This window comes from Amphiura filiformis, chromosome 5 (assembly GCF_039555335.1).
Source record: "Amphiura filiformis chromosome 5, Afil_fr2py, whole genome shotgun sequence".
NCBI classification, from domain to species: Eukaryota; Metazoa; Echinodermata; class Ophiuroidea; order Amphilepidida; family Amphiuridae; genus Amphiura; species Amphiura filiformis.
In genome coordinates this window covers 39,618,364-39,640,876 of record NC_092632.1, presented here as the reverse complement: position 1 = coordinate 39,640,876, position 22,513 = coordinate 39,618,364, and positions in this window count along the sequence as shown.

Genomic DNA, 22,513 nt, shown 5'->3' with positions numbered 1-22,513 from the left:
GGAATTTCATAAACTTGCATCAGCTTTTTGAATGGGATCTAACTTGTCCTTTGGGTGGACTAACATGTTGCGCAAGGTTCTATGTGGTTTGCTAGCTGTTGAGAAACCGTGTTTCCGAAAAATCCAAGAAACGCGTTCTGTAAGCCCTGCAACATAAGGAGCCACCACACGACCTTTGGCTTTTTCAGATTTGTTGGTCTTTTTCTTGATGGTTGTGATTGTTTTTGTCATGTTTGACTTTTTCACAGCCTAGCCGGGGTAGCCATACATTAACAAGGCTTAATGGATATGTTGCTCCTCTTGCTCTTTGTCATCCTCCTCTGTCACAATGGAAACATGTCTATCTAATAAGGTCTTGATAACACCAAGCGGTTGATGGGAAGAGAACTGCAGATACTGGCCAGTATGAGTATTTTTTCTCTAAATAAGGAGTTTGACCGAGTCATCAGGTTTCCTTGTTATGAGAGTGTCAGGCCTCAGGAAAGGCTATTTGTCCTTCTCGTTCCTGTTCATACGTGAATTTAATGTAACTGGAGGGATTTGTCTTATTAAGGTGATCAGTGAGATTGTCAACTTCACCCTTGCAAATAAAAAAACTTCATCGACATATCTCTTTGAAATGCGGGGACGTCAGGTTATGGGAGCTGTAGAAATACAGCTCCCATAACTGCCGTTCCCGCATAAAAAATCTTCCTTTTTAAAGGAAGATGTTTAAAAGGAAGTGGTTTTAAAACTACTCAAACTGCTATAACTTGAGGTATTTAAATAAATGCCTTGGACATCTTGATATTTACCCATTATACCTAAATTGCCAGGTCTGAAAAACACAAGGTACTAATTCCATCATTTCTCAGCAAAAATTTGTTTCAACCGTATCATTTTGTTTTGTAAGTGTACCAAAAAGTGTCTAAAACAAGTTGAATAGCAATATGAGTCTGAAAAATGCTGAAGTTCTTGAAGAGAGAAAAAAATCATTGGTAAGGAACATCTCCCCCTAGTCTACAAATATTACTCGATGCAGTTATTTGAAGTATGGTCTCTAAAACAACGTAGAATCATATTACCTTTTCTTCTGAACGGAGAACCCTTTAATATGTATCCTTACCTTCTATTAAGTGGATTATAAAAGCGGTTCGTTTTTTATGCTTCTTCACTGACTGCAGTCACTAGTAGCGAGCCAAGCGTTTTAAGCAATTAACGTAGCTTTGCTTGTTCGAGCATTATTGTACAAGCAAGCTCATTGGGTCTTGATAAAATCGCTCGTCGCCAAATTGCATTTTGAATAAAGGTTTTTGCTAAGCTGCAGCCAGAAGTGTTACAATTAAACATGACAACAAATAAATACAAATCCCAACTGGCACACAACCCAACTTGAAAAAAAGCAAGGGAATGTGCCGGTATGGGAATCGAACCCACGACCTTCCGATCTCTAGACGGTGGTTAAAACTGGGTCTTATTGGCTGGTGGGATTTTTACGGTTGCCTGCGATTCCAGTTATGTCAAGGAAGCTCATAGGCGAATATTTACGGTATGTGGTCTATTTTGTGAAGCAAACGTTATTTAGCGACAGTTAAAAAGCCATGTCGGGCCCGGTGTCGGGCAAATAATGGTCAGATTTTATTTGAACAACACATACTTGAGGCACGTCTTTAATCTTATATCAAAACCTATATAATATATATTATCCAGTGACTAATTGTTTCAGCATACTGGCGCGGACGCATAACTCAGCTAGTGGCATAATTTGTAACCATCTCGTCTGTTTGCCAGATATGGCCATGGGGGAAGCAGGACAAACAAATGAAGATCTTGTTTCCAAACCATAAGTCCACAACCACATGTTTCTCATTTGTGTACATCAATATCAAAACGATGCACTTGTCGGCTGCTACATGTGTCTCATTTCACATAATAGCTAGGAATAAATACCAGACTCATCTCAAGTGGAGGTCACGTCAAATCATCCCCAAGTGACATGGTTATGGAATGTTCTCTGTATTTATAAGCCATGTGACTTGGGGATGATATTTAAAGTGACCCCCACTTGAAATGAGTCTGGTATTTATTCCAAGTTATTATGTGAAATGAGACACATGTAGCAGCCGACAAGTGCATCCTTTTGATATGGATGTACACATTTACTTGTGTGATACAATCACAATTACCTTGACAAGTTTGACATTAGCGACAATGAGTTGTACCATCAACAAGCCATTATTTACCACAACAATGCTGCTTAACAATATGCAGACTATTGTTCTCATTTGAATATCAAAGGCCTCGCACTGTATTGTTACTGTGCATCCACCCACTGTTTGCTTTGTAATGGTGCATCCAACTGAAATGTATACTATACCTATAGCATCACAACCCATTGCAATATCACACAGGTAAATCAGAAACATGTGTTTGTGGAAACATTTACTATAAACATATCAATGAAGGCAATATATTGGAAAAAACATTTTCTTAGTTTGTCTTTTTTCTGACCAATAGAATTGATAGAAGACGTGTCTCCTATAGGTGCTCAAATAAAGTTTGACCGTTATTTGTTAAACTACATCGTGTTTATAATATTTCCCGAAATGTTTGTATTTCTGTAAATTTTCTTTTAGTACATGACAAAATAATATCGTATAATAATTCCGTCTATCTGACGAACGAATGTCTTACGTAACATATTTACAACAGGCTAGTGACATAAATGAGATGATCCCTTGAGTTAGAATGATGTTTTTCTTGTCAGGATTCTAGAAAATGTTGTCTCCTCAACACATTTCAAGTACACTGATTGGCATGTTTGTTGCCAATAAAAGAAGCAATGAGGATTAAATAGAGGAAGGACAAGGGAATGAAGGTGAAACGAAGGAACGAAGGTTGTTTTTATCTTGTACTCACGCTGGTTTCTTTGAGTGACAGCCCTAATTGGGCTTACCTTGTGCTTTCCTAGTATGATGACGTAACCTCATCTCTTCGATGAATTCTACTTCAGTGGCCAATCTGACGTGCAAAATATTTTGTATGCAGGCGATGTACGGGTTATCAACATCGTTATGTAAAGATTTTTCAAGTATATTTCTATTCCGCTTGACATTGATTGATGCTAAATCAATTGCATTTACTTTATGCTTTTTTATTATTATTCATTTTGTTCTTTATCATTTTTCTTTCTTTGAATCAATATATGTTTAGTGTCATCAATACAAAAGTATTGTAGAATAAAGTAGTGTTTATTTATGTTGGTAGTCGTTTACTTTAATTGAATCTGATAAAAAAATGTGAACGACGGAAATCTTGGCTGCTTAAAAATGTAATTACCTAAAATCTAGAGATGTTTATGATTAAAAAAGTACTACTGTATTTTAGATATAAATTTCCCCGCCGTACCCAAAATGTTCAAACTTTTAAATTGTAGTAAATTGAATAAAGGCAAATATTCTCAGAAGTGCAATTTACCTACAAGACATGGGAACTCTACTCCTCTAATAAGAATTCAAATTGATGTAGATCAATGTGTTTTTGAATAATCCATAATAATGCATTTACACGAGAAACACAAGAGTTCTTCGATAATGATTAGGCTGCAGATAATGTAACATGACCAAATTGAGCGCAAATTACGTAACGTGTGCTTAGTGTCATTTTCTATTATACCGCAAAGGTAATCCGAATTGAAGCATTTCAAATGCAACTGAATTGAAAGTCTCCTTGATAGATAGTCAACTCGTCAGGCGAATGTCATATAAATGGTTTCATGGGCTTCGTATTATTTTAAAATGTCAAAAGAAGATGTTGACCTGAGTAAACTCGATCAATCTGCAAACCGCAGTTTATCACACAAATCCGCTCGTATAAGTTCTTATTCTCATTCTGCCTTATGATTAAAAAATGTTTTTATATGGAAACGCGTCAAAATTACTGAGGCAGATGGAGGTATGTACAGTGGTAGAGACCGACATTTTCCTGTCGTGTGAAAAATTGAAAGCTAAATGTCCTTTTTGCAAAATCATATATCTTGATAACCTCTCGACTCTCTTCATACATTTGTGTTCATTAAATTCACAATCTGTTCAGCACTGTTAAAAAAGTCTGTTTTTTTTACAGTTTTCATTTAAAGGGGGGTAACCCTATTGGTTTTGGATATGGATTGTCTTTAAAATTACATAATAATATCAAATATCGCCCCCTTTATGCTGCTTTGTGAAAAAAACGAGAGCATTTTCAGCGTAAATGTGAATAAATAGCCAAATTTGCAATCCAATACCTTGGTATACGTGAATTGCATTCTGGGTAGGCAAGCAACAACAACCATTTCCGTTCGTATGACGAATTTAATGCTGACATGCTGTACAATCAATGCCCGGCCCGTATTGAACGAAAAATATTTGGGTTTTTTCGTACCGTTTCAGAAAAAAAGGAAACAAAATATATTTCCCCTTGTAATATGTACATTTCAAATGAATATAAAAAAGTTTGGGTTAAAAATGGAGAGGAAAAAAAACCCATTCCGATACCAGTGGATACCGGATTTTGAACCGGGTACCTCTCGGGTAGAAACATGAAGCGCGCGCTAACCGACTGAGCTAATCGGCCCGTTGCCTCCATCGTGGACATTTTATAATTAAATACGGCACACCGTCTAGACGCGTCTCCTCAGCAGTTAGTGTGGTTCGCTTTTTTCACAGAATGTGTATGACGCGAAACCAAAGTAGCTGTTGAGGAGACTGATATTACGAGCTATTTCGTTCATAATTCCCGGCCCTGAAATCCAAAGTATTTACCATTGTTTACAAACTGGTAGCCTGTAAAAGCCGCTGTGTTTCATGATTTCTCCGGAAATACATCGACTTGGAGCGTCAAATTTCAGGATAGTAATGAGAAAAATAGTATCTATTATGTGATACCAAAACCTCATCAACAATGAAAAAAAATCGGGGGATGATGCTGTCGATCGGGTTACGGACCTTTAAAAGCCAAATTTTTGTTCAGGCATAGCGTATTATATCATTTTGTACAAAAGGCGTTAGGAAAGGCTATAACCTGTTCTTTATTATGCAAATGATGAGTTTCCATACTCGACAGGTTTATTGAACTACGGTTTTGTTATGCTAATGGTTTTCACTTATTTTACGTGGTGAAGGACAATCTTTTATACATCAGTGAATATCAAAAGGGGAAAACTTTCCGGCAAAACTGCAAAAACGGCGTGGAAATGTTCTGTGACAAATAAATAAATAGAAACGTACTGTATATTCGGAAAAGAAGAAAAAAGAGACAATTAAATAACTTAATGTCAATAATATGATTTTTAAAAAAATTTGCCTTTTTATCAAAAAGGCTGTATCAAAATGATTGGTATTCATCACTTTTTGATGGATTTCTTGAAATGCTCAGAATAGTTTTGTGACCGTATATACAGCATTAATCTATAAATAAGGTAGCTCCTATGTTGCATTTTGATGTGGTAGTCTTGTCCATAATCACTGGAAGCTGATGGGTGCCAATCACTTTGATAAGGCCTGTATAGCGTGATGGGTGCACTATAGAAAATAGAAAACTAACAAAATTGGCTGAAAACGCCAGCTAATATTCGATCTATTGTAAGCGCTGTATATCTCATAGACGATATTTAATGGAAAAATCCCTGGACTCGCTGCAGCCATGGTATCTATGACGTCACTAGTTCCATAGTTACTGACAACTACTCCCATGATGCAGTCATGTCTACAGTAGAATTCATCTCGACCTTTGCAGGACTTAAACCCCATTAAAAGCTATTAAAGCAAGATAACACTCATTGAAACAGCTCAACTGATTAAATCGGATCTTCTCTGGTTGTGCACATATGTATGTTTTACATGTGCGATATCGCAATAAAGCTGGTATTATAGCTTCAGTTGGGTAACCGATTATAAAGGAAACGGAAGGAAACAATGGTATGTGGACCTTTGTTCACGAAATGAGACAATGGCCTGCTTTTTGTTAACCAGCATTCTTGAAAATGAGCAACATAATGATTGTTGACTTAACACGGTATGGAAATAATTTCTTCATATTTTTGGTGTTATCTGTCGTTTACATATCCTTCCTAAAACACAAAAGTGCGACCCTCTCCAAACACCTAAATTAGCTAAAATTTAGGACATGTTACAAAACTATATTTTCTAGAATTTCATAGAATAGTTTGTACCGTTTTTTTTTTTTTTTTTTCAGAACGGAGCGGTCCGTTACCAATATAGCAATTTTTTCGGTCAAATCTCCATTCAATTAACACGGGGAGTTGGCTAGCTATGAGCTAGCTATGCTTTGCTAGAAGTTTGGAGAATAGTTTAAATATTGGCCGGTTATTTTTCACACAGTGATGTTAACTAGGCAAATGCAATATACTTCTAACATACACTATTTGTAAAGGTCGCGCGTCAATGGTGAGAGCACTGTGTATTGTGTATAGGAAAACGGACAGTAACTGCAGTATGCTTGGTTACCTGTAACTATCAAATACACAGTAATACCTCAAGAAAATTGATTTAATAATCAAACACGACTGGTAAGTCTTTTTTGTAGACCAGGTGGCCGGAAGATTTACACAATTATACATTTGGTTCATTTAATTTATCCTGTATTAATAAATGGAAAATTATGAATGCTTTTACTAATTAATGTTTGCTTTGCTGATAAACTCAGTTCTTGTGTACTCTGTACAATTATGCTTTATGTTGGTATAAACCTTTAAGATAGCAACTAATCATGAGTATGTATAGTAACACACTCGCACGCATGGGTAATTGGTGTGTGGGTAACTTCTACATGGGATGCAAAACGGGGTGGGGGATTGAGAAGACTATTATATTTTGTCTGCGTTATAATAATTTTAATTGACACTCTTCACTGACACAAATAGATCTATGCCCGTGAAAAATTGAGTACGTTTATGTTTCAGAAGACCCATTCGTAGTCCACTTGCCCATTTTGCATACTCTGGCTATTACATTTAAGCATAAAACTTTGGTTTGTATTAATTTGTGTGCAATTGATTGATAGATTTTCACATCTGATATTTCAGTCTCCCTCTGTTTGTTAGCGTCCCAAGTGATGAAATGATTTTTACTCGGACTTTCGCAATCAATATACTGGTAGATTCCAAAGTCAGAATTGTTTAGTATTGAAGTGACCATTATAATTATGCAAGATATGTTACATTCAATAACTTTTACTGTCACTAATTATATAAACACTTTATGACCATTTTACTATTGAACACTTTAATTTCAATAAACATCAGTATAATTGTGAGTTCACCGGAATGCGTTCATCATGATTAATAATAACATATTTTATTGATCAAAATTCGACTATGGCATGGTCTAATGTTTCAGCAAAAAAGAATGTTGAAAGGTTGGAGAAGCAATCAGAAATAATTACAAAGCTTTCCCGCGCTTCAAAGTATGGCAATGCTCTCCAACGCCGTATGCTTGTGGATCATCGGTGAACGCGAAACATCGGAACGTGATTAATCAGATTCGCACCAAGTGAAATGTGATTTTGTAGCACGAATTCTAAATCCCTTATCGGTACTAATCAATTGCTTATAGTTCAATGAATATTCAATGTACTAGTGCTAACTGCTGCCTGGAGCAGGTAGTGACTCCAGGATAAGCTGCAATGAATGCATATGAATATGTAATAGCGTTATGGAAAACACAATTTGTGAATTCTTGGAACGGCCAATTTTACTAGTGCCTACTACTAGAAGTGCTTAGAACCTAGAAGTACATAGAAGTGCAACCACCGCTACATGTTTTCCACGTAAGATACTTTTACGGCTTTGTAGTAATTATTTGCCTACGGGGAGGGGGAAATTGCTACATTACTGTATAAACTGATTGCTGAATGCTGATGAATATATGACAAAGGCAATATGAAACAAAATATTGCGTGATGCCCACGACTACTCCTTTAACCTTTTTGGGGACTGAAAGGGAAAAAAGGAAGGAATAAAGAGAGTAAAGAAATTGTTAGCTGCCGTCGGGATTCGAACCCGAGACCCCTCTCATGCCAAACACTAGGTTGCCGACCGGTAGCCACGGTTCTTTTGCTGCCCGACCACCGAAAGCGTGTCTATATATCGCTTAGGGTGATTGCGTCATCACATCACGGTTGATTCACGCACGCGCAGTGCATTCTTGACTGTCAAGATGCCTTATGAAGCTTTTATTTGATCCGATCTTTTCATGGTAAATTGATTTGTTATGAAGTGGTTTTAATGCTTTTTAAATACTAAGATCTCAATCTCAACGGTAAAAATTTGGAAATTATGTGGGGTCCACCGTCCTTTGAATACTGGAACTGCTTGACGGATTTAAATTTCATAGACTAGCTTAATTTTAACCCATTGTGCCTAATTTGGCATCTCAAAAACGTAACACACACAAGATGACTAAATCTGAAAAACAAGGGGTCAAAGTTGGATTTTCTTTTTATTGAGACACTCTGTTTAAACTTAAAAAATTCGTTTTGTAAGTGTAACAAAAAGTGTCTAAAGCAGGGGTTGACAGAAATATGAGAAAATATTGAAGCACTTCAAGAGAAAAATAAAAAACAAATCGTTTATTTGAATAAAGAATATCTATGTCTACAATCTATTACTATACGGTTATTGGAAGTATGGTGTCTAAAATAACGTATAATCATATTACCTTTTCTTCTGCGTGGAGAACCCTTTAAGATGTATCCTTACCTCATATTAAGTGGATTATAAAAGCGGCGGTTCTTTTTTAATGCTTCTTCACTGACGTCATATATGATAGCACGGATCATAAAGGTAGTCAAACTTGAAGCATTGAAATGACTCAATACTGCAGCCAAGAAGCGTTTCAACCAGTTCGCGTAGCTTTACTTGTTTAAGGATTATTTACAAGCAAGTTTATTGGTTCATGATAAATCACTCTTCGCCAAGTTACATCTAGAGGAAAGGCTTTCATCTGAGCTTGACAGATATTGGTAAGCTGAGCCAGAAGGTATCATTCCAAGCTCATGTATCTGTCGTTGGTTACTGCGCCCAAAAAGTATCCGTACACATTAAAAAAAGCCATAATCTAAATTGCAAAATAAAGTACTAGTAGTCGGTAGATGGAGAATTTTGCTCTGCGTACTTTGATACCTTATTCAGCACGATTCGTTTTTATTCCATTAAGTTATACCCATTTGAATGACAATTGGTCGAGTTTCAACTGACAGATTTATAACTTTTCCTTCTTCAACATGTTGCAGGCGATTTCTGCTACGGTTACGGTTTTACGGTTTTAATAAAGCCTAACGAATGAACGCTCACTCCGCTGTGGTCAATATTAAATAGCTATTTTCATATCATATCTCTATCTATCGACTACTTTATTTTGTAATTTAGTTTAAGTGTTTTTACGAAATGGCTTTTGTTTTAAGTGTTCGGATACTTTTTGGATGCACTATATTTCTTTGGCAAACTGTTTTTTCTTATAAACTTTGAAGTGACTTTAAATTCTCTTCCAGATTACTATTGGTGCGTGATCATATTATAGTGATTTGGTATTACATTGAGGAAAAGAATTTTGTAATTATACTCATATTTTGTGATTTGAAGAAAAATCAGTCGGAACTCAAAAATATTGATTTTGACATACAGCCAAACAAAGGAATATTTCCTTTTGTTTCCTGTTGTTTTGGAAACTCTATAATTGTTCATATCTTTGAAACTGGTTGTTCAATTTCAATGGGATTTTTTGCAAAATCCAGCTTTGTAAATGCTTTTTATTATCCTAGAAGAAAATTTGATAGATCGCATCACATTTATCATGACCATGAAATGAACAATCCTTTTATGCAACGCCTATCTGCCTATTATCAATATATTTTGATTGAATACAAGAAGCAATATTCTGACTGCCTTTTTAGAATGTCATAGTGCCAAGAAAAGAAATCAGAATAAATTTATATTGATTTTATAAATGAAAATGACTTTGTGTGTTAAAAATAGAAGAAAGGGTGCTTTAAATCAAATCATATTCCATGTTTACATAACATTTTTTAGCCCTTGACATTTTACGCCATTTTGACTTATTTTGAAAAGCATATTATTAGTAATGTTCTATATTGAGAAAACGCTCTTACAAATGTAAACTCTAATTTATATCATGTTGGGTTGTATGCAATACAGACCAGACCTTTGTGAACATCTATGTATAAAGTCAACAATACATTAGTTAAAAATCTTTTTGATCATTATTTTTCGTCGTATGATTCCACATTTTGTCATCAGCAAATCGTCAGATAAAGAGCAAATCAGAAAAATTCGCAAATTACGAGGACGTTGCAAGTTGTTGTGTAAAAATGTTGAAAATGCAATCGGTTGGGCAGCGATCTACTGTGGTCAGTTTTAAATGTGGAGAGCTGTATGAATTGTCCAAAGGTTTCGGCACATTTATATAGTGCGCTAACCCATATAGCAGGCAATTTTTGTACATTTCGCACTGTGACAACAGTAACATTTTGCATGTGAGGTACATATTATGTAATTTATATTTTGTTCGAAATGACGATGATTCTCATGTAGAATTTGTGATTATCTTATTTGTCTCCCATGGTTCGTTTACCTTTTTCAGTAAGAAACAAACAAATGGGACCCGTTTCTCAACTTTATTAACTCTTAGTATGATTGTGGGAAGGTATAAAAATGTATGTCTTCATGTATATTTGGCCCTGGATGAGTTGTAACTCACTATTTATGTCATCCTCTAGTACCGGTGTGTAGTTGTACGTTACTTTGTTGTTGTTTTTTGTTATCTTGCGTGTAATGTGTTGTTTTATTTGCAACAACAACAACAACAAACAAAAAACAAGTAAGTAGGAGACGTAGTGGCATAAACAATTATTATTAGGTTTGGGAAATACGGGGTTGGGTCTCTCAGTTCAGATCAGTTCATATCATCCAATATCAAATGACTGAGATGATCAGATATAAAAACTTTAAGGGGGTACTACACCCCTCGATAAATTTGTGTCTATTTTTGCATTTTTCTCAAAAACTAATAACACAGTGGTAACAAAAGTTATGTATATTATAGGGGCAAAGAATCCAATTACTACACTGGAATTTCAGTCACCCAAGTCAAGCGGTTTGTTATTTATGATAAGAAATAAGGTACCGCTAGGATGTACCTCGTTTGCTATCATATATACTGAACCGCTTGTCTTGAGTCACTGACATTTCAGTGTAGTAATTGGATTCCTTGCCCCAATAATATACATAACTTTTGTTACCAGTGTGTTACTATTTTTTGAGAAAAATGCAAAAATAGTCACAAATTTACCACAGGGGTGTAGTACCCCCTTAAAAGATGATGTTTCCAGATTTACCTTGTCATAATTCTAGGAAATGTTGTCTGATAAACACATTTCAAGTACACGGAGTGACATGTTTGTTGTCAATAAAAGAAGCACTGAGGATTAAATAAAGATAAGGAGACGGAGGGACGAGAGGATGTTTTTATCTTGTACTCACGCTATCTGGACTACCATGCTTTATTTGAGTGACAGCCCTAATGGGCTTGCCTTCTTGTGTTTTCCCAGCAAGGTGACGTAACGTCGTCTTCTACTTCAGCAAAAAATAGCCAGTCTGAGGAGCAAAATATTTTATATGCAGACGATGTACGGGTTATCAATATCGTGATGTAAAGATTTTTCAAGTATATTTGTATTCCGCTTGACATTGATTGATGTTAAATCAATTTCATTTACTTTGTGCATGTTTTTTCGTTTTGTTCATTTTGCTCTTTATTATTTTTCTTTAATTGAATCGATATATTTTTAGTATCATCAATACAAAATCAAAATACAAAAGCATCGTAGAATAAAGTACAGTTTATTTATGTCGGTGCCTGTTTATCTTAATTGAACCTTCATATGATTGATGGAAATCTTGGCTTTTAACAATGTAATTTTCTAAAATCTTTTAGATAGTTTTCTTAAAACATTTTGATATTTTTGGTGGTATTTCAAAAAAGCGACATGCCAAAGACAAATCTTTGGGCACATACTTTGCTATTGTTGATGCTGTTCTTTCCCACATCCTACGTTACCATTCACTTTGGTGATTTACTAATATTATATACTTTGTGACTGTAATATGGTGTTTTCAATGCGAATTTCTGGTCATGCTCCTTTTAAAATGCGTTATGAAGCTTTTATTTGATTCGATCTTTTCATGGTAAATTGATTTGTTATGAAGTGGTTTTAATGCTTTTTAAATACTAAGATCTCATATTCATATTCATATTCATATTTTATTATCAAAAGGTGACCCGAAGGTCAAATTACATGATAAATTTACAAAGATAAAAACAACAAACATTCAAAAATATTTTTTAATAGAATTACATCTATAAAACACATAAAATGGTATAAAATTTCATTTAAAGAAACTAATATTGCACTTTTAAAATAGTATCATTAAATAATAAAAGGAAAAAGAAAAGGAAAGCAACACATTGCATAATTCACTTCAGAAAAAGGGAGTTGATTGCACGGCCACTGTGCATGCAGGATACAATGAGCACATGAATAAAAAAAAGAAAAATTACACATTACTTGTTTAGCAGGTCCACAAAGTATGGTATGGGACTATTTTGGAAGCGAGAGGTTCTGAACCGCAGTTGGGTGAATTTGTGCGCATTGCGAAGGTTGCGACCATGAGCACTTTGTCTTGATGGAGGAAGAAGATCTTTTGTTCAATCTCAATTTCAACGGTAAAAATTTGGAAATGATGTGGGGTCCACCGTCCTTTGAATACTGGAACTGCTTGACGGATTTAAATTTCATAGACTAGCTTAATTTTGACCAATTGTGCCTAATTTGGCATCTCAAAAACGCAAGGTGCTAATTTCATAACTCAGTTCTCACCAATAAGCGAATACGGATTATAAGTATTAAAGCATTCTGACCACACACAAGATGACTAAGTCTGAAAATCAAGGGGTCAAAATTGGATTGTGTTTTTATTGAGACACTCTGTTTGAACCTAATAATTTCGTTTTGTAAGTATACCAAAAATGTCTAAAGCAAGGGCTGACAGCAATATAAGAAAATATTGAAGCACTTCAAGAAAAAAAGAAAAAAACAAATCGTTTATTTGAATAAAGAATATCTATGTCTATTACTATACGGTTATTTGAAGTATGGTGTCCAAAATAACGTATAATCATATTACCTTTTCTTCTGCGTGGAGAACCCTTTAAGATGTATCCTTACCTCATATTAAATGGATTATAAAAGCGGCGGTTCTTTGTTAATGCTTCTTCACTGACGTCATATATGATAGCACGGATTACAAAGGTAGTCAAACTTGAAGCATTGAAATGACTTAATACTGCAGTCACTAGTAGCGAGCCAAGAAAAGTTTTAACCAGTTAGCGTAGCTTTACTTGTTTAAGCATTATTGTACAAGCAAGTTTATTGGTTCATGATAAATCGCTCTTCACCAAGTTACATCTAGAGGAAAGGCTTTCACTTGAGCATGACAGATATTGGTAAGCTGAGCCAGAAGGTATCATTCGAAGCTCATGCATCCGTTGTTGGTTACTGCGCCCAAAAAGTATCCGTACACTGAAAACAAAAGCCATAATCTTAAAGACACTTAATCTAAATTGCAAGAAGAAAGTACTATTTTGCTCTGTGTACTGCCCTGGGCACGATGTGATTTTATTCCACTAAGCTATACTCATTTGAATGACAATTGGTCGAGTTTCAACCGATAGATTTAGATATTTACTGCTTCAACATGTTTAAGGCGATCTCTGCTACGGTTACGGTTGTTACGGTTTTAATAAAGCCTAACGGATGAACGCTCACTCGGCAATATCTGCGTGCTTCGAGAGAAAAGTCAATGCAAATTTTTGTCACTTTTCAAAAGCTCCCTGTTTTACTCAAATTGCTATAAAATCATATCAAACCGAATGAGGTATCAAAATACGCAAAACAAAATTCTCTGTCTATCGACCACTTTATTTTGTAATTTCAATTGAGTGTCTTTACGAAATGGCTTTTGTTTTAAGTGTTCTGATACTTTTTGAGTGCACTATATTTCTTTGTCAACCTGTTTTTCTTATAAACTTTGAAGCGACTTTAAATTCTCTCCAGATTACTATTGGTGCGTGATCGTATTATACTGATTTGGTATTACATTGTGGGAAAGAATTTTGTAATTATACTCATATTTATTCATGACCATGAAATGAACAATCCTTTTATGCAACGCTTATCTGCCTATTATCAATATATTTTGATTGAATACAAGAAGCAATATTCTGACTGCTTTTTAAAAATGTCATAATGCCAACAAAAGAAATAGGAATACATTCATATTGATTTTATAAATGAAAATGACTTTGTGTGTTAAAAATAGAAGAAAGGGTGCTTTAAATCAAATCATATTCCATGTTTACATAACATTGACATTTTACGCCATTTTGACTTAAGTTTGAAAGGCATATTATTAGTAATGTTCTATATTGAGAGAACGCTCTTAGTAAGGACACAAATGTAAACTCTAATCTACATCATGTTGGGTTGTATTCAATACAGACCTTTGTTAACAGATATGTATAAAGTCAATAATACATTAGTTAAAATTTTCGTCGTATGATAGGCTTATTCCACATTTTGTCATCAGGAAAGCGTCAGATACAGAGCAAATCAGAGAAATCCTAAGAATTACGCGGACGTTGTGTAAAAATGTTGAAAATGCAGTAAAATCCAATAGGTTGCGCAGCTATCGGCTGTGGTCAGTTTTAAATGTGGAAAGCTGTATGAATTGTCCAAAGGTCTCCGCACATTTAGTTGCGCTAACCCGCAACTTTTATATCTTTCATACGACACTTTCCCACTGTGATAGCTGTGACAACAGTGACATTTTGCATGCGAAGTACATATTATCTAATTTATATTTTGTTCCTAGTAACGATGATTCCAATGTAGAATTTGTGATTATATCTTATTTGTCTCCCATGACTCGTTTACCTTTTTCAGTAAGAAACAAATAAGTAGGAGGCGTAGTGGCATAAACAATTATTCTAAGGTTTGGGACATACGGGGTTGGGATTTCTCAGTTCAGATGAGTTCAGTTTCATATCATCCAATATCAAATATATTACAAATATTAAACAGAATATACTGAAATGACTGAGATGATCAAATATAAAAACTTTAAAAGATGATGTTCCCGATTTATCTTGTCATAATTCTAGGAAATGTTGTCTGATCAAAACACTTCAAGTACAGTGAGTGACATGTTTGTTGTCAATAAAAGAAGCGATGAGGATTATAAAGAGGAAGGAGATGGAAAGAAGGGACGAGATGGTGTTTTTATCGTGTACTCACACTATCTGGACTGCCATGCTTTATTTGAGTGACAGCCCTATTGGGCTTGCCTTCTTATATTTCCCCAGCAGGGTGACGTAACCTCAGCAAATATGTAGCCAGTCTGAGGAGCAAAATATTTTGTATGCAGACGATGTACGAGTTATCAACATCGTGATGTAAAGATTTTTCAAGTATATATTTATATTCCGCTTGACATAGATTGATTCGAAATCAATTGCATTTACTTTGTGCATGTTTTTAGTGTTGCTCATTTTGCTCTTTATTATTTTTCTTTCTTTGAATCAATATATTTTTAGTATCATCAATACAAAATCAAAATACAAAAGTATTGTAGAATAAAGTAGAGTTTATTTATGTTGGTGGCTGTTTACCTTAATTGAACCTTAAAAATGATTGACGGAAATCTTGTTTTTTTTAACAATGTAATTTTCTAGGATCTTTTAGATAGTTTTCATAAACATTTTAGAAGATGTTTAAGAAAACTACACTATTGTATTTTGGATGAAAATTGCTTTTAAATTGTAGTAAATTGAATAAAGCCAAATATTATTTAATATTCCAATTGACGTGGATCTATGTGTATTTGCATGGTCTATAATAATGCATTTACACGAGAAATATCGGGAGTTCTTCGAACATGATTATGCCTCAGGTAAACGTACCGCACAGTCAATCCAGATTGAAGCATTCCAAATAAAACTGAATTAAAATGCCCCTTGAGTCATAGTCAACTCGTCAGGCGAATGTCATTTAAAATGGCTACATGGGTTTCCTCTTATTTCAAAATGGCAAATGAATATTTTGACCCGAGCAACCAGTTTAACCGGGCATCATACAGATCCGCCCATATACGTCTTATTCTCATTCTGCCTTATGATTAAGAATGTATTGTTTACAATCGACCTGGTGAAAATTATGTGTATTTATTTTTGTGACAAAATGTTGAAATGGGGCGGATGGAGACAAATGCAAAATTATAACAAAGGCCGAAATATTCATGTCGTCTTTCAATAATCGAAAGATATTTGCCCCTTTGTGCAAAATCATATATTTATTAACTCTCTTCAGACTTTTTTCGTCATGAAACTGAGACTAAAAATAATTTTGTGACCTCGCATTAGAACATATCAATACAAAAAATATTTATATTCTTTTCTACATTTTTTTTTTTTAGTGTTTTTTTTCATTTAACAACTTATACCCTTTGGTTTATTTATTACATAATGTGACTCCTCGCCACAACTGAGCCCGGATATCGCCAATCATCATTTTTGAGATATTCAACCAAAATTTACGTCGTTAAGTCACATAATAATACATACATCGGTGAACATCAAAAGACATACACCTGCCGGTAAAAATTGCGAGGCTAGGAGCGAAATGTGAAAATACTCATTAAAGAGAGTTTGGAAATTGTAATAAAAAGTATTTTATAGTCTTTAGTGGTATGATAATAATTTGTTTTGTTATATTTTTAAATCTGATATCATACGCATTAAAAGTTGGTGGGTGTGTTTCTTTACTTTCTATTTGCACCTGTACGATTAGTGTCTTTGAAAAGAGCGGCATTGTATTCAATCTATGATTGCAATGCACACATGCACAGACATAACAGGTGCAGTCGTTGCATAGCAATACATTCACTAATTGTTTTCACCTATTGCTATGGTAGTTTATTCTGTTACATTACTACTTATAGTTATATTGAGTATTTTATTCATCGGTAAAGTTATATAACTGCTTTAAATAGGTTCCACATAAAATGAAAGTATTGTACTGATAAAAAAGAATACGTGGCGAACGGATGAATGAAAAGGACAACAAGAAAGAGGCGGCGAAATAGACTTTGAATGGTTGCCATAAAAAGGCCCCAATTTTTCATTTTACCGATTCTTTCATCGTAATCTTGATAATGGTGTCAACAAAAGAGCACTTAAAATTAATATTCGTCAACTGCTGCATTTTATCGAACCATTCTTCATGTTCTTGGATACATTTATTACATTCCTCCCATTGTCATTTTGCATGTCAAAGTACTTGCGAAATTTAGATTAAGGTTGTGACCCTGATTTCAATAAACTTACGCATTTAACGTTGCTTGAGGTATCTGCTTAAAAGTAGTGTGCGACATAACCAACCAAGCTAAGCTTTAAGATCTAAATTATGTTCGTACCCTACGGAAATTGTAATATCTACATCTAGAGAATTGCTGTTTTTCTATTAACACTTTTCCGTGTTCCTCCTCCTTGGGGTGCCGGAGTTGGATTATCAAGTCAGATTATTGTTCTACCTAAGAATGACGTTTGAAGATTGTTTTGAATATGTCTGGTGTCGATCCGATGGCTTTATTCCAGTAGGGGATGGATTATATGTTATATGACATTACTACACAACCACGCTTCTATTAAGAAATGCTGAGTGTTGTTTGCTTACATGTTTTCTTAGTCCCGCAATTTTACAGGGCGGAGAGACAATAATTCAAAGTGAAATACAGAGTATTGAATTTCAGTTTGTCCTAAAGAAATGTTGACGTTTGTTGACTTTATTCTTTGTACATTAACAAACCGTTTTATATTGTGCTAAATTAGACTAACATACAGCGCATTGAAGATGTTTTTGACACTAGTGTCACAGTTAAATGTGTTTCACCATGTGTTCAATATAGGCTGAAAATAAATTTTCCGCTAGAATCATACGAACATGCAATACAATATTTTACTGAATTTTCTGCTAAATATGAAAGGAAATGTCTATTTTAACTGCAAAAAGTCCATGTCCCTTCCTTAGAATAATATAACAAGAGCAAAATATAAATCAAGGTTTTACTGGGCACTCAACTTAAATTTTGGTAGGTGTGTCCGGCACGACGTGCTTTGGAACTTTGGGAACTAAGAACTGATTTTCGGGCAAAATAGGGGCTTGATGAACTGAAATTCATAGGGCCAAATTATAATAGGCTGTGGAGCTAAAATATTTCATTTTTTTTCCAAATTTGAGATTAGTCTCTAAGAACTGGAGCAGATCCAGATGTAGGTCTTAAGGAACTGCCGGAGAGCCTGAAAAGGGGACCTTTGACCGCACATACCCATACCACCTTTACATATGAGTGCCCCTTCCGGAAAAAACCTATGGTGGGCTCCACCAACCCTACCTTTGTTTAATGGTCAGCATTACCCTCGGGTGAGGTTGTGTGTTAAAGATAGGAGCAGGCCCGTACGCAGGATTTTTTTTGGGGGGGAGGGTGCTGATTTTGAAAAAGTGGACTTTTTCCAAAGGGGGGGCGATTTTGTGAAAAGTGGACTTTTCCCCAAAAATTTGGACCTTTTTGACCAAAAACCCTAAAAACCTGATTTTTTGCTCGCTACGCTCGCAAATTCTTACAATTTTGGACTTTTTTTTATGCTTTTGCAAATTTGGGGAGGTGCGGTCGTACCCCCTGCGTACGGGCCTGGATAGGAGCGAAAATGATGGATCTACGACTAGCTGAAGTCATTTGGGTGTAAATACGAGTATGCCGAGTGTTTAAGGCCAGAGTAATGGAAGACACATTCGCCCACGCCCGAATTTGAGATTTCTCGATATTTATCAACACTAAGATGTATTCTTTCACTTGAAACTGATAAAATACAACTTGCTAATATTTATTCGTATCTTTTCAACTCTAAAAGGTCACATGGCTCAAGACAGCTCAGTAAATTGGCGGAAAATAATAAGTCAGAAATGCACGAATGCGAAATATTGTGATTACGCGCGCGATTCGCGTTGCGTGACGCGGCGAAACTCTGCGCGTATGTCCAACGCAGGCAAGGCGCATTCGGTATATTGTTAATGCCAGCAAATATAGTGTAAACAAAACAAAAATTTGCAGTCAAAATGCCACTTAGATTTTTTAATTATTTTGAATTTTGGCGCACTAAAAGCAGACATTATAGATAGGTGCAAAAAGATACATATTTAGACCATGCACCAGATACAGCTTTTACAAGCGCGAAAGTCTTACCGTTTTAATACGGTACAAATATAAGAACGTTTTGTGCATAATTTTGACATTTTTTTACTAAAACGTCGATTTCTCAGAGTTCACTTTTGTCAAAATTGCACGATTTTTATCGTTTAGATTACATCAAAGTCTAGGGAAGGTTTTCTCATTTTTTCAAAAAATGGTGTCAACAAAAGAGCACTTAAAATTAATATTCGTCAACTGCTGCATTTTATCGAACCATTCTTCATGTTCTTGGATACATTTATTACATTCCTCCCATTGTCATTTTGCATGTCAAAGTACTTGCGAAATTTAGATTAAGGTTGTGACCCTGATTTCAATAAAACATTTGTTTTAAACAAAAATATACGCCATTATGTGCAATTTTGAGCTTAATAGAGTGACAACATTTTTCACATGTTTTTTTCAATATTTCGAAAAGAGAGACGAATTTCAAAAAAATAAAAAACCTTCCCTAAGTTCATGTCTCTTCTTCATGAAAAGCGAACTGATTTTTTTTACTCTGAACGGATTTTTTTTAAGTTGTCATAAAAATATTGGGGTAAAAAAGTGAATTTTTGTGATTTTTTTTTCAAAAACCAGGGGATTCCTTTACTCATTCCCTCTCCAAAAATGTATAGTTTTATAAACTTTGGATACACAATTCAGAAATAATGACGCCCGAAAAGGTCGATGTTCTCTCCCATTACTCTGGTCTTAACCTTGGCCGGGTGGGTTGGTACAAACCATCTAAAATAAAAATTTGATGCCATAATGACACTTGAAAGGGGCTTGAGAACCCAAACGTGAAATAATCTAATAAAATAATGTTGTTGATTAAAGGAATAGATAAATCAAATCAAAGTCGTCCGCAGCATTTGTTTTTATAGTGGAGGAAATCTGGCTCAAATGTTTTGGCCAATTAAGTCATCATCGAAATTCAGCAATATGAATTATATAACTAAACTGAGGCTTAGACTGCGCCTCATCAGGATTCTGAATAATGGAGGATGCAAATTTACCGCAGGATACGGAAGCTTGTAGTGACCTTCCGGTTTACCTGAGGGTGCTTCTGTGAGGCATTCTACAATGTTGGGCAAGCAATATAAGCATCACACAAAATTATCTTTTTCCTCGTATTTTTATGTAAATTATGCCCAATTAAAATTTTGTCCTAACTGTGTAAATTGAATGTATCCAAAATGGTTGCATTTCATGTTCCTTTTGGAACATAAATCTATAATTTTACCATATTTGTTTATTTAATCGCACGCTTTTATATATGGTTGTTTCATTTATGTAAATATTTGTCTGTGATTATGTGCTCAAAACAAAAGGTGAAATTAAAAATATAGCAATTTATGTTGATTTTGATTAGAATTGATAGCGATAATTGGTGTAAGAGTAGTTAATGTGAGTAACCATGGAAATACCAGTCTGTACCTACGTAATTGTTCATTGTTAAGATGGTTTTCATGCTAAAAGTGCTAGTGCATAACTGTTGCTCTTTTGCCAATGAAATTAATTGCTATATTCAACACTTGAAGTAACAATCCATCCTATTGGTGGGTGGTCAATCGCTGATCGGTTTCGGTTGGACTGTTATAGATCTATACCAAAAAATATTATATAAATTTAGCTTTTTATAATGACATACAAGTAGCTGTAAAGTTATTAATAACATAATCTCTTCTATACTTTGTGTTTTGACGGTGGGTACCACTATAAAAAGAATAGAATTAAAAGCTCTTTCATAAAATTTACGATTTTTTCAGAGGCTTCTATCTTGGAATAGGTCACATAATTATATGTTTATAAATATCATCTTCTAAATCAGATAATGGTTTCAAATAACAAGGAAAACGCGACGGTTAAGCGGGAGCCATATAATTATACTCCCAGAATAAAGTGAGCGATTGGGAGACTAACTTCGTCACCGCTCCATGATTACTTGAGTGAACCCACTTTTTGTTTCGGAACGTACTCGGCGGTTTTCACAAGTTAGGGTTAAGGGGAGTGGGGTGGATGAAGCCACATTAACGAGTTATAGTCATTTCACTCAAAAATTGCAATGTAGCCTACTTCCTAATATTACAACAAGGAAAACGTGAAAGTTATGCAGGCGCAATAATTATACTCGCAAGAAATATATTTCGTCGGTGATTGGGACTACTTTGCTTCATGCATTTCGTTGCTGACTTCTCCATATCCAATTGAAGCACTCCCAGTGTCCCATTTGTACGGATTTCCGTTTCAAACGATTAAATGTAGCTATTGTTTGATAGCATGTAAAACTACGTCATTTTAAAGAAAAGATTTTAAAACACTGATGGCGCTATTCATCTTCAATCGTGTTTTCATCTTTATAAGTTGTAGACACTGCAATTAAAATAATCACAAAAATAGTAACAAATATTAACGAAATTTTACAAAACTTTTATCGTGAAATGTTAGGAATAACTTATATTGTTTGGCTAAATTAGATTTAAAATATATGTAAATAGCGCCCTCAATTTTCCCACAAATAAACAATTTATAGAATAAAAATACCACAAAAACGCAGAAAAAAGATGAATAGGTTGAAATCTGTGTTAAAAAGAGCTGTACATATTATTATGTACATATTAGTGCGATAGTTGTTTGTATTGTCCATGTGTAGAATTGAAAATTATATAATGTTTTGTTAGAAAATTTAATAATAGCAGTCAAGTTAGCTCAATCGATAAGGCGTTCGACTATGGTGCGAGAGGTTGCGGGTTCGAAACCTGGTGGTGCCTAATATGCTCTCGTGGAAAAATTGAGTTAGCTTGAAATTCCCCTGGACAAGGAACTCACTGCTAATTTGTCTCGTTGTAACCCGTACGAAACTCGGGGAGCTGATCCTGGTCCCTGATTTGTTGTTTAATGGTTTATGGAATGATGTGGGGCCATAGTGGTCAGCGACAACCTGTAAAGTGTGCTGAGGCTTGTGGATCAACGTCTAGGCGTTGTGCCTGTGCGTAGCGCACTATAAATCACTGCGCTTTTTTTTCTTTTTTTTTTTTTAATGATCGCATCAAACAACCGTGAGATACATGTATTATACCTCAGCTTTTATTTAATAATCCGTGATAATAGCAA